Below are 16,937 nucleotides of genomic sequence, written 5' to 3' on the forward strand. Positions count from 1 at the left end.
CGGACGTCCGCCGCGCCTCCCTGCGCCATCCGCCGTGCCGTTCCGGTCCGCCGCGGCTCTACTTCCCCACCTCTGCAGTCCACGCCTCCCCGCGCCGTCTTCCCCGCCTCTGCAGTCCGTGCCTCCCTGCGCCGTCCGCCGCGCCGTTCTGGTCTGCATTCCGCGGTAGGGAAAGGTCAGCCGCAGTGGGAGCAGATGAGCAGCTTCAACCTCGTAGGAGTGGAAGGAATCAGCCTAGAGATTTACATGAAGAAGAAGAGTTCGAATCTGAAGCCGACAGTGACTATGAGGAAGAGCAAATTCCTTTTGAGGATGATGAAGATGAAATACTAGGAGTAAATTCCTTTGAGGATTGAAGCTGTCTAGACTGTGGGCTGCTGCATGTTGTGTTTGCCTATCATATTTTGCTTGATTGTGCATTTGTGCTATGTACTATTAGCTGCTAGCTGCTAGCTGCTGCTATGACTTTTAAGTTCTTATTTTCTTCGTGTTAGAAGTTTGAACTATGAACTATGCTATGTCATTATGTGGCTATCTACTACTTCATGTGGACGGGTGTGCTGCAGGCTGCAGCTGTTAATTTCATGCTCATTGTCATTCATTCTTTCTTTTCTTGGTCATATTCTATTGTTAATGTCCAGCTGTCATCTTTTTGTTTTTTTCATGAACTTAAACAGTTAAACTAATTAGGTTGTTGTCATTTGTGTAGGTACAGTTGCTGTCCAGCAAAGAAGATGGCCAGAGGAAAGAAATTACTGGTGTAAGACCTCTTGAAAACCTCCTTTTTTATTTTTTTGGCAATATTAGTAGAAACGATTAATCACGTTTAATCACGATTATTCACGATTACTCTTTTACCGTGCTCGAGCGCGCGCACAGCGCGTAGCGATTTTTTGAACCTCGTTACATATACATTGTATTAATGTAAAAGTAGTACAAAAGAGGATTGGAGGGTTCATTTAGGCTAAAACATGTTATACAAACATTCATTTAGTATACTTTGCGGACATTTGAATTTAAATCAAAAAAGAAAAAATTTGAATTTGACCGGTTACCACTCAAACCAGACCGATATACCGGTCTAACCGGTCGGCTTACCAATAGCAACCGGTTGAACAGAGGTTTTTGATTTGGATTTTGAATTTAATCGGTTAAACCGGACCGGTTTACCGCTACCGGTGGGCGGCGGTTTGATCCCACCGGTCGGTAAAAAAAACCCTAGTGCTAGTAGGTACTTTTGTACTCCTACCGTGGTTTTCTGATGAGCCGGCACTGTCACCCTGCCAGTGTGCCACGAGTTCCTCACTGCGTGCTTGTTCTTCCAAAGCTGGCCTGATGGTAGCCCTGGGGGCTCCCCCCGTCCCTAGCCAAGCTGCCCGCCGGGGTGCCCGGTGTGCCGGGTCCAGGGACAGCAGCACGAGCCCAGCGGCCATGGCATCCAGGTCCCGATGGACCCAACGCGAGTTCGATCAGGTAAGCAATGGTAGCACCACCAACACCTGCCATCCCCAATCACTGCGGCGTTACGGGGGTCACACGACGGAGCCCCCGTGGCTGCCTTTATTGATCGACCGGTACTAGGCCGGGCGATTGATTGAATGATGCTTCAGTCAGGATGTTATCTGGGCTCGGCCCATTATTGTAACCGCCTATGAGCTGCACTATTATTACGGCCCGTTTAGTTACCAAAAATTTTCACCCAAAAATTTTCACCTCTCCTTTGAACACATGTATGAAGCACTAAATATAATTAAATAACAAAACTAATTACATAGTTTGTATGTACACGACGAGACGAATCTTTTAAGCCTAATTAATGCATGATTAGCCATAAGTGCTACAGTAACCCATATGTGCTAATGATGCGGTCAAAGGCCTCAAAAGATTCGTCTCGCGGTTTCCAAGTGAGTTCTGAAATTAGTTTTTTAATTAGTGTTCGAAAAGCCCTCCCGACATCTGGTCAAATATTAACGTGGCACCCAAAAATTTAATTTTCTTATTTCGGAACTAAACACCCCCTTGCTCTGGCAACAGACGGGGGAACGGCATAAACTGAAGAAAGGGGAAAACTAGTACTCTGAGTCCCTGTCTTGTTCTTCTTCTTCTTGCTTCGTTCTTCTTCTTCCTCGAACTCTTGCTCCTCCAGCGCCTCTGATTCTCCCTTCTTGTTACCCGTACCAGCGTGTGCGTGACATTTGGTATCAGTTTAGTCGATCCTCGGCGTCCCCAATCGATTCGTCTCGTTCCCGGCTGACACCGCCTCCTCGGCGCGTTCGGCCCGCTCGTCGGCATCACCCCCGATTCCGACATCCTCGCCCCGCCCACCGACTCCCAGTCGGCGGCGGCCACCGCAAATCGCCGGTTAGCCGCTCCGGCGCCGTCGACCACCTCCATCGCGCCGCTTAGGTCCTAGCGTGGAACGAGTTCGCGTGGCTCTGCTATCCGTGTTTCTCCCGATCTGGCGCCGTGCAAGCCTACCAAGTTCGAGTCCCTCATGACATCCTCCATGGAAGATTTCACGAAGAAGTTGGATGGTGTCGAGTTGATGGTGTCCCAGCTGGAGACCTGGAGGTCGTCGGCTGATGAAGCCACGGACCGGTTGCTGTCGCAGGCGGAGACCGTGATCTCGCGCCTTCAGCGGCTCGAGGCGGCGCCACCACCGCCGCCGCCACCGCCCGTGCCTCCTCGCCCCTCCACAGCACCCCCGCACCCTCTTCCGCGGCGACCGGACCTCCTCGACCTCAACCTAGCTCCTCATCAGGAGACGCGCCCACCTGCGACCTCCTGGGAGCGGCCCAGCGGGCACCGTGTTGCCACGAATCACCGAGATGGGGGCGGTGGGATTCTCGGATCCCAGCCGCCACACCCGGTCACGGGTATGGTCTCTGGTTCAGTATCTCCTCAATTCGTGCATTCCGATTTCAGCCCTCGAGCTCCACCCCTTCCCAAACTAGAATTCCCAAAGTTTGATGGTGATAATCCACGATTATGGCGTGACCGTTGCGAAATGTTTTTCTAGGTTTATTCGGTTGGGGAGCATCTGAAGACCCGGTTCGCGGCTCTGAATTTCTCGGGCGCAGCAGCTTCATGGCTGCAGACGGCTGAGCGTCGAGGCAGGGAGTCGGATTGGGACCGTTTCTGTCAGGCCGTCTTTGACAGATTCGATAGAGACCAGTCTCAGACACAGTTGCGTCAACTGGATAATCTGCGTCAGCAGGGCTCGGTCACTGAGTACTTGGAGCAATTCGAGAAGTTGTCTCACGGTATTCTGCTCTATAATCCCTCCTATGATGATACATATTTTGTGGTGCGTTTTTTGGGAGGTCTGAAAGAGGACATTCGAGCTGCTATTGCTCTACATCAACCCAAAGATGTTCAGACAGCCAGTACCTTAGCTCTGCTGCAAGAAGAGGAGCTTGAACAGTGCAAGAAGAAAGGGCTCTTCCATTCTGACAACCGTGAACCCCCCAAGCACAGCTCCAAGCCAAGCTTTTCTGATAAAGGTAAAGTGTCTGCTCGCAAAGAGGCCAAGCAAGATAAAGATGATAAACTGTCCTCATTGTTAGCACATCGCAAGAAATTGGGCTTATGCTTTAAGTGTGGTGATTAGTGGTCTAATCATCACAAGTGTCCTCAGCACATTCCATTACATGTTTTGGAAGAAATTCTGGATGCCATTGAACCAGTGTCAGACAGTTCTGATGATGAGCCTGATCAGGCACTTGACTCTGAATCTCCAGTGTTAGCAATTGCTGATAAGACAGCCTCACCAACCCACCAGAAGAACTATGAAACTCTTGGGCACCATTGCTAAACAACAGGTGCTTATCTTAGTGGATTCTGGCAGTATTGGCACTTTTATCAGTCATACCTTAGTTCAGAAGTTACAGCTGTCCACTGAATCTTGTGATGAATCTCACTATAAATCAGCTAGTGGTGGCACCATGATCTGTAACAGCATGGTGAAACAGTTGCCTTGGTTGGTGCAAGGTCACACGTTTCTGTCAGATGCTAAGGTACTGAATCTGCAGTGTTATGACATGATATTGGGGCAAGATTGGCTAGAGACTTACAGTCCAATGTGGATTCATTGGGGCAAGAAAATGATGAGGTTCACCCACAGGAACAAGAGAATTTCTCTCCAAGGGGTTACTGATAACAACTCTAAATGCCCACCTGTGTCTGCCACCAAGCTGCAAGGACTTCTGAAGCATGGAGCTATTGCCTACTGCATCCAATTAGTTCATGCTGATCATATTCCTGTGGGCAGTGAGACAAGCAATGTCTGTTCTATTCCAGAATCAGTGGATTCCTCCCTTTCCTAGCCCATTCAGTCCCTTATTGATGCTAATGCTGACTTGTTTGTTGAGCCAACCACATTGCCTCCACAGAGAGAAGCTGATCACCACATCCCACTACTACCAGGGGCTCAACCTGTTAATGTGAGACCATACAGATACTCACCTGCTCAGAAGACAGAGATTGAGAATCAGGTCAGAGAGATGTTGCAACATGGCATTATAAGAGTGAGTTCCAGCCCCTTTGCATCACCAGTTTTATTAGTCAAAAAGAAAGATGGTACCTGGCGCTTCTGTGTATATTACAGACATTTGAATGCTATCACTGTGAAAAACAAACAGCCCCTCCCTATTGTGGATGAATTGCTAGATGAATTGGCTGGATCTGTTTGGTTTACAAAGCTCGACTTTAGATCAGGGTATCATCAGATATGCATTGCTCAAGGAGATGCACACAAAACGGCCTTCAGAACTCACAATGGGCTATATGAATTTCTTGTCATGCCCTTTGGCCCCACCAATGCACCAGCTTCATTTCAGAGTCTGATGAACACCATTTTTGCTCCTCTCATGAGAAAATGTGTTCTGGTTTTCATGGATGACATCCTGGTATATAGTAAGACATTGGATCAGCATGTTCAACACCTATCTCAGGTCTTTCAGATCATCAGAGACAATCAGTTTCTCATCAAGAAGTCCAAGTGTGCTTTTGCCCAGCAAAGCATTGAGTACTTAGGCCACATTATATCCAGCCAAGGTGTTTCTACTGAGCCATCCAAAATTCTGGCAGTCAAGCAGTGGCCCACTCCATCTTGCCTCAAAGAACTCAGAGGCTTTCTGGGCCTCACAGGTTATTACAGGAAATTTATCAAGAATTATGGTATGATTAGCAAACCCTTGACCTTATTACTCAAGAAGGGTACACAATTCATTTGGACTCCTACAACTGAGGAAGCATTTCAGTTACTGAAACAAGCTTTGGTTCAAGCCCCAGTATTGGCTTTGCCGGATTTTTCCAAGCCATTTGTGCTTGAGACTGATGCAAGTGATGCAGGTTTTGGAACTGTACTAATGCAGGACAGTCATCCTATTGCCTATCTAAGTAAACCACTCAGTTCTAGAAATCAAGGGCTCTCAACTTATGAAAAAGAATGTATGGCAATCTTGTTGGCAGTGGAAAAGTGGAGGTGTTATTTGCAGCATCGTCAATTTGTCATCAGGACTGATCACAAGAGTTTATCGTTTCTGACAGAACAGAAGGCAACAACCAAACTTCAGCAAAAAGCTGTTCTCAAACTCATGGATCTTTCTTTCACTATTATGTACAAGAAGGGAATTACAAACATGGCTGCTGATGCCCTTTCTAGATTTCCCAATGACAATACTTTGTGTGCTGTCTCTGAAGCTTCTCTAGTGTGGCTTGACAACTTGGTAGCTGGTTATTCAGATGACCCTAAAGCCAGTCAGCTGTTACATGATTTGGTCTTATCTAATGGACCTATCAATGACTACTCTCTGCAGAATGGAGTCATCAGGTATAAGGACCGTATTTGGGTTGGAAACAACACCTTAGCCCAACAGCACATTATGCAAGCTCTCCACAACAGTGGCATTGGAGGCCACTCTGGGGTTCAGGCCACCTACTCTAGAATTAAGCAACTCTTTGCTTGGCCTAAGCTGAAGCAGTGCATCCAGAATTATGTGAAAGCTTGTCAGATCTGCCAACAAGCCAAGGTGGAGCATATTAAGACACCTGGTCTTCTTGAACCTCTTACAGTTCCTACACAGCCTTGGACTGTCATCAGCATGGATTTTATAGAAGGCCTCCCTCAGTCCAGTAGGTACAATACCATCCTTGTTGTTGTGGACAAATTTACAAAGTATGGTCACTTCATTCCATTGGCACATCCCTTCACTGCTTTGCAAGTGGCTTAACTGTATTTGGCAAATGTTTACAAGTTGCATGGCCTGCCAAAATCCATAATCTCAGATAGAGATAGAATTTTCACTACCATTTTGTGTGGCAAGAACTGTTTAAACTGACTGACACTCAACTAGCTATGAGTTCTTCCTATCACCCTCAAACAGATGGGCAGACTGAGAGGCTAAACCAATGTTTGGAAACATTTTTGAGATGTACTGTGAACTCCTGTCCAAAACAATGGAGTCAATGGCTTCCTCTCGCTGAATTTTGGTATAACACATCATATCACTCTGCTCTGGGCCGATCACCCTTTGAAGTTCTGTATGGCCACTCCCCAAGACATTTTGGCATCACCAATTTGCAGATGTGCTCAGCTCTTGACTTGGAAGCTTGGTTAAAGGAACGAGAGCTGCTATCACGCCTCATTCATCAGCAGTTGATTCGAGCTCAGCAAAGAATGAAACATCAGGCTGATAAACTTCGCTCAGAACGCACATTTTCAGTCGGGGATCGGGTGTATCTCAGATTACAGCCATACATTCAGACATCTGTGGCTCAGTGAGGGAATCAGAAGCTGGCATTCCGTTACTTCGGGCCTTTCACCATCCTACAACGCATCGGTAATGTTGCTTATAAATTGGATCTACCTCCTGATGCCAAGATCCATCCAGTGGTCCATGTGTCCCAACTCAAGCAACACATACCTCCTTCTGTGGAATCCAGCTCTGATCTCACGACGATCTCCACTGACCCTATGGAGCAGCTCAAACCAGAGAAGATACTTGATATTCGTTTGATCCAGCGCTTGATCCAGCGCGGAGCTTCTACCATCACACAACATTTGGTAAAATGGTCTCTCCTCCCTCCCGAATTGGCAACTTGGGAAGAAGCAAATGACTTGCAGCGTCGTTTCCCTGATATCTCGAGGACAAGCTGGATGTAAGCCGTGGGGAATGTCATGAACACTAGCGGGAGGAGTTCAAACTCTTCTTGGGCCCTGCGTGGTCCGTTATCTGGGCTCAGCCCATTATTGTAACCGCCTATGAGCTGCACTGTTATTAGTCTGGCAACAGACAGGGGAACGGCATAAACTGAAGAAGGCAGCGACTTCAGTGCAAGCGGTGCTTGCGTGCAATCGTGCAAGCACCGCGTTTGGGCCTTCGGTTCCTCATCCGACGACGCCGTGTCAATTTGCAAAATAAACCCCGCACCAGCCGCTGCGTTTTTTCACAAAACACCCCTGCGGCCAATTGACCTACATGCAAGACGTTTGGTTTCTTCTTGCCCACGATCGTTCCAACCGCCGCCGCCTTGTCTTGCTGCAATTCCGCCTAGATCGATCGGATCCTTTGTGTGTTCCTGCGGTATTCTGGTCCCATGAAGGACGCCGGCCAGACCTCATGCGATGAGGTCCTGCCCGACGCCGTCCAAGTGCCGCAGCCTCCCGACGTCGTCCAAGTGCCCGACGTGGAGGAGCCAGATGTCCAGGAGCTGGACCACGATGATGACTTGTCTTTCATGGCAAACGACATTCAACCAATGTACGATGACAACAGCCCACTACCTATCCTGCACCATGACATCATCTCAATAGAGCAAGTAGACGACATGGGGCTCCTTAATGCCGGTTTCGATATTGGTTCTTCACCTGTTCGTCAGGAAGTTGTCGTGGAGCAAGGTAACTTGCCATCTCTTTACGTATCCTCTAGTTCAAGTGCAAGTATTCGTATATGATATGATTTGGTGTGTATTCATCTGATAGGTAATGATGTAGCCATTGATATGAATGATCCAGTGATCACGACACCAACAAAGAAAAAAAAATTTGTTCTTAAGGTAACATATTTTTGTATTCATATTTGTACAGTGAAATTTGTTCACGTGATAGACTACTAATTTTAAGCAAATTTTCAGAAAGGGATGTTATTTGACAATGTCGAATCTGCTAAGAAATTTTACAAGGATTATGCACATGATTTAGGATTTTCTATTCGTACCGGGCAGCAAAGATTAGATGGCAATGGAGTCATTGAGTGGAAGCGGTTCTTGTGTTCTAGGGCAGGATATAGAAAAAAGAAAGAAACTGAACACAACAATTCTTCCAAGAAGAGCAAGAAGACACGCAGAACTAGATAGACTAGATGTGGATGTGAAGCTTATATTTATGTGAAGCGGACAACTAAAGGCAAGTACAAAATTGCAGCACTCAAGGAGGGACATAACCATGCCTTTGTGACACCTAGTAAGCGTCATTTGCTGCGATCCAACCGATGTGTAAGTGAGAAGGTCAAAACAACACTCTTTAATTGTCATAAGGCGAGCATAGGAACATCACAAGCATATAGGCTACTTCAAATAGGTGCAGGGGGTTTTGAGTATGTTGGTTGCACGAAAAAAGACTTGCAGAATTACTATAGTGATTTCAGGAACAAAATCAAAGATGCAGATGCTCAGATGTTTATTGACAATCTATATACACGGAAGGAATTGGATCCAAATTTTTTCTTTGAATTTGAAGTGAATGATGGTCGGCTGTGTCGAGTGTTTTGGGCTGATACAACAAGTAGGAAGAATTATGTCCACTTTGGGGATGTGATATCTTTTGATGCAACTTACAGCACAAACCAGTATGATATGAAATTTGCACCTTTTACTGGGGTCAATCATCATATGTGTTCTATTTTCTTTGGTGCTGCTTTCTTAGCTGATGAGAAGATTGAAAGCTATATCTGGTTATTTCAGACCTTTCTACGATCTATGGGAGGGAAGGCTCCTTCATTTATTGTGACTGATGAGGATGCCAGTATGAGGGCTGCTATCGATGTTGTTTTTCCAAACACCACACACAGGTTGTGCATGTGGCACATTATGAAAAAGTTGCCTGACAAAATTGATGCCAATCTTCTAAGGGATGATGAGTTTAGGACAATGGTAAACTCTTGTGTATGGGGTTCAGAAACTATAGAAGAGTTTGAGAGCAGATGGCAAGCTTGGATAACAAAATATCATTTAGAGGGCAATGAATGGTTGCAAGGAAGGTATCTCGTCCGTAAGTCATGGATACCAGCATATTTCAGAGACATTTGGCTTGGAGGTATTCTTAGAACAACGTCGAGGTCCGAGAGTGCAAATTCATTTTTCAACCGTTTTATAGGCCGTAAGCTTTCACTTGTTGAGTTTTGGATACGGTTCGACACCGCATTAAAATGTCAGCGGCAAGAGGAACTGATAGATGACAATACTTCAATGCATACGGATCCGAAGTTATTTACATCCTGGGAAATAGAGAGTCATGGTGGTGCTGTTTTCACACATGAGGTTTTTAGAAAATTTCAAGAGGAAGTGTTAGCAGCAAGGGAGCATTGTGATGTGCAAACAACAACTGAATTGGAGGATAGAAGAATTGTCTTTGTGGCTGGCAACTCCAACAAAGTTAGAGAGGTGATTTGGAAATATAATGAGCAGGTATTTAATTGCTCATGCATGCTATTTGAGTCCGTTGGAATATTATGTCGCCATATTATACGTATGTTACGAGGTGCAAGGATATCTGAACTGCCCATGCAATTCATCACAAAAAGATGGACAAAAAATTGTAAAAGGTAACTTCTATTAATAAATAGCATATGTTCCGATATTGAGTAGTATTTGTATAACTAACACTCAGTTTTTCTTTCTTTAGAGAGGCAGCATATGATAGTCTCGGGAATTTACTACTAGATAACTCAGCTGTGCACATTGATGATGTTAAAAGAAGGAAGATGTCAATTGCCCAAAATAAATTTGAAGATATTTTTCAAACAGCGAAGACTTCAGAAGACGCCATGGACATTTTGATACAAAACTTGGAGTCTCTCTCATTGTTGTTTCAGCCACCAACTCGCACTAGACAAGAGGAACAAGAAAGTTTTATTGGGATATCCATTCCAGAAAATGTAGAAGTCCATCCTCCTAGTGAGATTCGTTCAAAGGGGAAGTGCAAGAGGATACAAGGCCATGCCGACAAGAAAAAGAAACAAGGTGCAGGTCCACGCAAATGCACGACATGCAAAGATGTTGGACATGATAGGCGTAATTGTCCAAAGAAAGATGCAGCCGCACCTTAAGTTCTGAAATTTATGTATTCTTTTTTTTAAGTCATGTTATAATTGTGCAAACTGGTTCTGGACACATATGTTTTTTGGTTTTTATAAACCTGCAAATGATCAGGTTTCATGCAACCAGATTCTTGATATATGTTGTTTAATTCAGTTAAAGTAATAAGATTGTGTACAATCAAATGTCAGAACAGCTGTGTGAGTTTCATAGTTAACTCTCAAATCTGTAATGCTTATGGTTGAACAAAGCTGAACAAAAGTGAACCAAGTTAAGCAAAGCTGTAGAAGAACCTTCGGCATAACTGAACCAAGCTGAACCTTTGACATAACTGAACCCTTCGGCATAACTGAACCAAGCTGAAAAAAAAATCCAAGCAAGCAGCTAGCTGCCGCAGGCCTTCGCTGACGCTTCTGCTAGCACAACTAAACCAAACTTCGCTGAACTGATTAACGGCAGCAGCAGGTGCTGACCACTTTGCCGGCGACGGTAGCGTATTCACCGAGTAGACACCCCACGCCAACGCCGGCACAGCAGGGGCGGCGCGGCACGGGCAGATGCGCGCACCCCACATCAACGGCGGAAGCGGCAGGGGAACATGAACGCATTCAGTTGGTTGACGACCGGGTCAACTCGTCGATTGGTTGGCCGGCGGGCGGCGGCGCGAAATTCACCGACGAGAGCATCACGGAGATGGGGATCCTCAGACCGTTTCCATCGTATATTGTAGTGTGGGGTGTTTTGTGAAAAAACGCAGCGGCTGGTGCGGGTTTATTTTGCAAATTGACACGGCGTCGTCGGATGAGGAACCGAAGGCCCAGATGCGGTGCTTGCACGATTGCACGCAAGCACCGCTTGCACTGAAGTCGCTGCCACTGAAGAAAGGGGAAAACTGTTACTCTGAGTCCCTGTCTTGTTCTTCTTCTTCTTGCTTCGTTCTTCTTCTTCCTCGAACTCTTGCTCCTCCAGCGCCTCTGATTCTCCCTTCTTGTTACCCGTACCAGCGTGTGCGTGACACAGGAGCGTCTGCTGGTGCCGCTGTCTCCGTGGCAACTCCGCCACCGTCAGACAGATCACCAGGTTCTATTACATCGGCCACGGGCTCTCGCGGTCTCGCCGGTCGTATGCCCAGTGCCCGCACTTGGTTTGGGATCAGGGTTTGGCAGTTTCGGTTCCTGCCCGGCTCGCCGGGGGCAGGGCAGAGCTGCAAAGGCGAGGCCCACGCGGCCGTGACCGGCGCTGCCGCTCCGTGAGTCCGTGACCCAGCAGAACCAGGCTCGCCGCCCTACCTCCGATGCCTGCTGGCCAGACCCGCCGCTGCCGAGTCACGTGACGGTTGACGCCTGCACCCTGACGCCCCGTACCGTGGCCACGGTTAACCTGCCGACCCGAATCGAGAACCTGTCGCCCTGTCTCCTTCCCCCGCGCGCTCCAACCGCCGCCGTGCTCCGCCCGTCGTCGCGACGCGCGCACACATGTGCGCGGTGTCACCGTCCTCCAGACCATCTATTTACACACCCGTCCGTCCGTCTAGGCCTCTAGGGGGTCGGACTCGCTCCGGTGCGCCGTCGCCGTCGCCGTCCCCGTCCTAGGCGCAGCGCGCCACGGCACCGGTGGAAGGCGAGAAATTCTATGGCGCCTTGGACGAGGAGGGTAGCCGCTCCTGCTACCGCGGATTCACTGCAAGTCTGCAACGGGAGAGGTCCTCTGCTAGCTAGCTCTTCCATCGCGCGCACCAGCTCGCACCTCGCAGGCCAGAGGAGTACTGACCCGAGCGAACGGCCGGCCAGAAGACGCGTAGGCAGCAGGATCGTATCTCGGCAGCTCCCGTACACTACGTCCGTGCCCTGCCAGCAGCACCCGACGGCATCACAATTCACAGGCCAGCAACTCCAGTGGGACTTTTAAAATTGGATGATCAAATACCTATTTAGAAGCCCACTTCTAAATTTTACTCATTTAACTATGGACCTTCCACTCCAGCAGGCCGACTAAATTGGGTTTTTATTTTTTCAATTAACATCTCGGCCCCACCTGTCATTCACTCAGCACCCCACCCACCTCTTCCACTCGCTCCTACCCTACCCGCGCCGCCGGCGCCTGCCACCCCACCGCCGCCCGCTCGTCGTCCGGTCGCCGCCGCCCGCTCGGCGTCTGCCCGCCGCCTCCCCCGCCTCCCTTCGTCTCCCGGAACCACCTCCGGCGCCCTCTTATCCCCCGTGGAGACGACGCCCTTGGCCCTGACCGCCGCCTTGGCCTGCACCACCTCCGCCGCCCTTGGCCCTGACCACCGCCGCCGCCTTGGCCTGCAGCTCGAGTTCCACGGCAGATGACTGACTGGGCTACCTACCACGACTGCAAGCCGATTGCTTTGTTGGTTTGAAGCGACGACCCTTGCTGGAAGAGTTGGTTCGCGACTGAACTCGGTTGCTGCTCTGTTCCCTCTGAATCTCTAGCTAATTGCTATTGCTTTGTTTCAATTCCCCTGATTGGTGTGCTCTCGATCGGCTTGCAGCTACTTTGGCAATCGGCATGGTCACATGAGCAAAGCATGACCATGGTCCCAAATCATTTTGCTCAAGAATTGGTATGGAGATACTGACACGCCGGCAAGAATGAATTTGTTTCGAACTCACAAGGTATCATCTTGATTCAGGATTTCAGGATTTCTTTGCTATGCCAATCTGCACTGCTATTTGCTAATTGCTACAGCCAGACTTTAATCAAGCACATATAGACCTAGCTAGCAAGATCCTCCTGGCCTGTTCTTAGTAGCAATGAAATAGATTAAGTGGTTCTTTTCTTATGCTCCTCCGGAATGGACTGCACAAGTTCTTGCTAGTTCTTAAAAAAAATGTATTCTAGCTAGAGCAGATGGTGGTTGTACAAGTTGTTCATCTCTTTCAGCCTGTCAAGCTATCAAGCCTTTTCCTATAGGAAGACAGGAGCCAAGTTTTTATGGAAAATGTCTGATATCACTGTCTCTTTCCAATAATTCCAGTTATGACTTCTGTATTAGCCTAATACATTTCCTCGTTTTCTTATCTGTAGGCTTGAGCCAGTTCTGACTTCTTGACTTTGGTGAGCCTGAGAAAAAGGAATAGCTGAATCTGATGGAAGTAACAAAATAGGCAGTCTTACTAGCAGAAGAAGAAATGTTGTAAACACCTTTCAGTAGTGAGCACAATTCTGTCATTTGGAGTACTATCTTTGTACTGTCACATTTTGTTGGGGATTAAATTCAGTATATATGATTTTTCTTTATTCACTTCTGTACTTGATGCCAGTTGTATGACAGTCACTGTGGTTAATATAAACTTGTGAAACTATTTTACAGTAGCATTTCTATCTTACACAAGGTGTACAGAGTTCCACTCTGGTTGATGGGGGGTGATCATGCTTACAACAGAGCAGAGTTCAGTTGCTGTCATGAGAGACCTCTTACCACTTTGGCATCCCTGAAATAAGATTTCAGAAATAGCAGAATTGTTCTACCTGGTCACTAGCAGAATTCAGCATTTTCACTAGCAGGTTCATTGTTGCCCAGGATTTTGTTTCAGTTGCCTGCTCCTTCACAGGCAGGTTCAGGTAGAGGTCGAGTATTCATTCAGATCTCTAGCTGCACAGTAGTTTCTCTTGCTGAAATTCAGATAACCAAGTAACCAAACAACAGGCTGTCACAGTTCAGGTTACAAATAGGTTCAGTATTTTGTCGCAGTTCGGGTTTTACCTATATTTGTCCATTCCTATTTTGTACACAGTTCAGGTTCAGTATTTACAAACAATAGTACTGTCACATGGATCATTGAGGCTGATAACACCTGTACTTATTTCTGAACATTCATCTTACAAATGAAGCTTATTTCTGAACATTCAGCTTACAAATGAAGCTTATTTCTGAACATTCAGCAACAGTAGAGTACCTGTGATAGTTCTGAATTTTATTTTGTGGCAAATGAATATGCTTGAAGAGTATGTTCACTCTCAATGGCTCTCCAGGTTCAGATGGATGTGGCTCGCCTGGAGGCACGTAAATTCTACAATAGTTCTCATATGGAGCAATATTCTTCATGAGAACACACCCAAATGCAGGGCCATGTCCAATAACCACAGCATCATAATTTCCAACATAATCATAGTTATTTTGACAGCGAAGAAGCAGTATTTCATACACCTAAAATAACCATAGTAGTACCACACATCCAGCATACAGAAGTATTTCATTCAGCTTACAAACATTCCAGCATTCAGAATCTGAACAAAATCCATAAAATCTCTGAACATTCAGCTTACAAACAATAGTACTGAACTAATTCGCAAAATCTCTGAAATGTTTCAGCCACATGGAGATACTCGTCACAGGTCACGAGCCATCAGGTCCTTGATGGCCCTCCGAGCCAGGGAGCCATTGATCTGCAGGTCAAGGGCAAAATAATTTAAATTATGAAATGACAAGTTATTGCAAAACAAACTGTCATGGTCATACAAAATGATAGCAGAAGAGGACCTATGATCACAAGGCTGTAGAATACACACTAGATAGAAGGCAGTACCTATGATAACCCAAAGAAACCGACATCACTCTACTATGAACTTCCACGAACATCCCAGCCAGATTACAGCAGTTGCCAATCCAAAGCCTGAACTAACACATCAATCTCCATTTACGGGGAGCTGGGAAACAAACACCAAGTCTCCTTAGTAACAACATCACGAGTATGCACACACAAGCAACTTTCCTCAAACCGAAGCACAAGACCCCCAACCCCAGCATGTAACATCTAGAAGCTTCTAGAATGGATGCAGATCGAGAGCACACTTACTTAGCTTGGACTTTACCCTTGGGGAGGACGGTGGGGTCTGTGGCCTATTTGATCCGCCATGCCCCGTTGATCTCAATCTGCACGAGAAGTTAGCACAAGAATAACTCCAACTGATCTCACAAGGATAATCAAATCTATCGAGCAGGACGCAGGAAATAATTTGACAAAACTTCGGCCCTGTGTTTCCGCTTTTCTGGACTTCGCTTTTCTGAGAATCAGGATTCTGAGATAAGCCAGCTGTCTGGAGAATCGGCTGTCTGAATAAGCTGGGTGTTTGGCAATCCTGATTATGTTGAGCCGATTCTCTGAGCTGAGTGGTATAAAGTCTGAAATACCCTTGAGGCTGATGATATCTCATTTGTTTGCTAAATACGAGCAGAATTCAATAATTCTTATATTTTTTTACAATCTTGACTACATAATTATATTACTATTAGGTCAAATAGATTAATATCACAATTAGCCCAAGAGATGTACCAGCACTAATTTCTAAACATTGAGTACATAAATGATGGATACAACTAATTTATAAACTAAATCACGAAACCATAGCGGTAGCGATCGCATCACGAAATGCATTCATATCGACTAATTTATAAACTATGCTCAGGTCCAATCCACATTCTAGCAACAAGGGGCGGCAGCGTACCTTGGAGGCGGCGGTGGCGAACGGCAGGGGTGGGCAGCGTAGATCCGGCGTCAGTCAGTGTCGCTGGCGCTACTCCAATCGTGGACTGAAAGGCCGTCAGTCATGGGCCGGCGGTGCTGCTCCAGGAGGGAAAAAAGTGCGGCGGCGTACCTCTGGAGGCAGGGGAGGGCAGGACACCGCGGATCCGGAGGGAGGCGACGTCAGGGGAGGGCAGGATGGCGCCGATCTGGAGGCAGGCGGGGGAGGGCCGGAGCGCGCAGGGAGCGCCGGAGCGGCGTCGGCGGGTGGGCGAGCAAGGGCGGCGCGCGGAGAGGACGAGGTCGGAGGGAGGGTAGGATGGCGCCGATCTGGAGGCAAGCGGGGGAGGGCCGGGGCGCGTAGGGAGCGCCGGAGTGGCGTCGGCGGGTGGGCGAGTAGGGGCGGCGCGCGGAGAGGACGAGGTCAGGGCCAGGAAGAAGGGTCTCGCTTTTGAGAAAAGCGGCATTGGAGACGTGTACGAGAAAATCGAGGCTCACGTTGTTTCGCCGATTGTAAGCTAAGCGGCGTTCCAAATAAGCCAGAAATAATCTATGCGTTTGTGTGGGATTTTTGCTTATTCCCATCCATAAGCGGCTTATAATCGTATCCAAACAAAGCCTTCACCGCGGAGCAAGAGGCACAGAAGCGGAGCGGAGCAAGAAGCAGGCACCGGCGGCGGATCCGGGGAGGAGGAGGACCGGCGGCGGATCCGGAGAGGAGGAGGACCGGAGGCGGGCGGGCCGGCAGTGGCAGCTAGGGTGGCCGGCGGCGTGGCATCGGCAGGGGAGGGGTGGCGGCGGCGACGGCTAGGGCGGCCGGCGGCGTGGCGTCGGCGGGGGGGGGGGGGGGGGGCGTGCGGGGCGGGGGCGCTCGCCCTGGCGTGCGACGGATCGGGCACAGCTTTGTGAAAATGAAAAATAGAAATTGGTGGGCCCACAGTTGGCAGTCCAAATAGAGAGTCACCAAATTGGGGGGTGGGGGAGAAATTTGGAAGACCTACTAAAATGGCAGCCCATTTGCTCCCCCTGTTGGAGATCAAATTTTTACACCCACCGAGTAAATATAGAAATGGAAGCTCATTTAGTCACTTTACTGGAGTTGCTCTTGCTCTGTTAGTAACACCAGTAGCA

The 16,937-nt window shown here is 47.8% G+C and overlaps 2 long non-coding RNA genes across 2 annotated transcripts; one reads left to right on the forward strand and one right to left on the reverse strand.

The window, feature by feature from the left end:
• Positions 1 to 12,355: 12,355 nt before the first annotated feature.
• Positions 12,356 to 13,659, forward strand: LOC120676420. The gene is made up of 3 exons (XR_005675826.1): positions 12,356 to 12,743; positions 12,833 to 12,956; positions 13,369 to 13,659. It is a non-coding gene; the product is annotated as an uncharacterized LOC120676420 (long non-coding RNA).
• Positions 13,660 to 14,416: 757 nt separating this feature from the next.
• On the reverse strand, positions 14,417 to 16,514 carry LOC120676421. The gene is made up of 3 exons (XR_005675827.1): positions 16,432 to 16,514; positions 15,141 to 15,217; positions 14,417 to 14,730 (listed from the first exon to the last, which is right to left on the reverse strand). It is a non-coding gene; the product is annotated as an uncharacterized LOC120676421 (long non-coding RNA).
• Positions 16,515 to 16,937: the final 423 nt, after the last annotated feature.

The sequence above is a fragment of the Panicum virgatum genome, chromosome 5N, assembly GCF_016808335.1.
Source record: "Panicum virgatum strain AP13 chromosome 5N, P.virgatum_v5, whole genome shotgun sequence".
NCBI lineage: Eukaryota > Viridiplantae > Streptophyta > Magnoliopsida > Poales > Poaceae > Panicum > Panicum virgatum.